Source organism: Amphimedon queenslandica, unplaced genomic scaffold (genome assembly GCF_000090795.2).
Source record: "Amphimedon queenslandica unplaced genomic scaffold, v1.1 AMPQUscaffold_11680, whole genome shotgun sequence".
NCBI lineage: Eukaryota > Metazoa > Porifera > Demospongiae > Haplosclerida > Niphatidae > Amphimedon > Amphimedon queenslandica.
In genome coordinates, this window is record NW_003548078.1 from 3,654 (window position 1) to 4,224 (window position 571).

The window sequence follows — 571 nt, forward strand, 5'->3', positions numbered from 1 at the left end:
ATCAACTGGTAAATGTAATCCATTGGCTAAAGACAATGAGGGGAGTACACCATTTAAATTAGCTAAAGAGGGGACAAAAGCTAATATTCTTTCTGTCTTTAAGAAGTTTGCTAATGATATAAAATTATCTCATCCAATTGATTCTTATGTTAACGTTCTTCTTGTGGGTAATCCTGGAGCTGGTAAAAGTACTCTTAGTCATGTCATCAATGGCACAGCTACTGGCCCTTTTGTTCTTGGTTCCTTTAGAAATGTTGGAGGGGTAGTGCCCTGTACTGCTGGCATCATTCCTTATAAACTAAGACACAGGACAATGGGTAACATCATTCTTCATGATTTTGCTGGTCATTCGGAATACTACTCCAGTCACAGTGCTGTCATTGAGAATCTCTTACAAGGTTCTGGTGGTGTGTTCCTGATAGTAGTCAATATATTGGAGAAGGAAGGAGTCAAACAGCTTCATCAGTGGCTAACAGTTGTCAGAAATGAAGCACACAAAGCTCTTAATCAATGCCATGTTATTGTAATAGTTAGTCATGTGGATGAGATTCTCAATCCTTTTGAAAGGAGA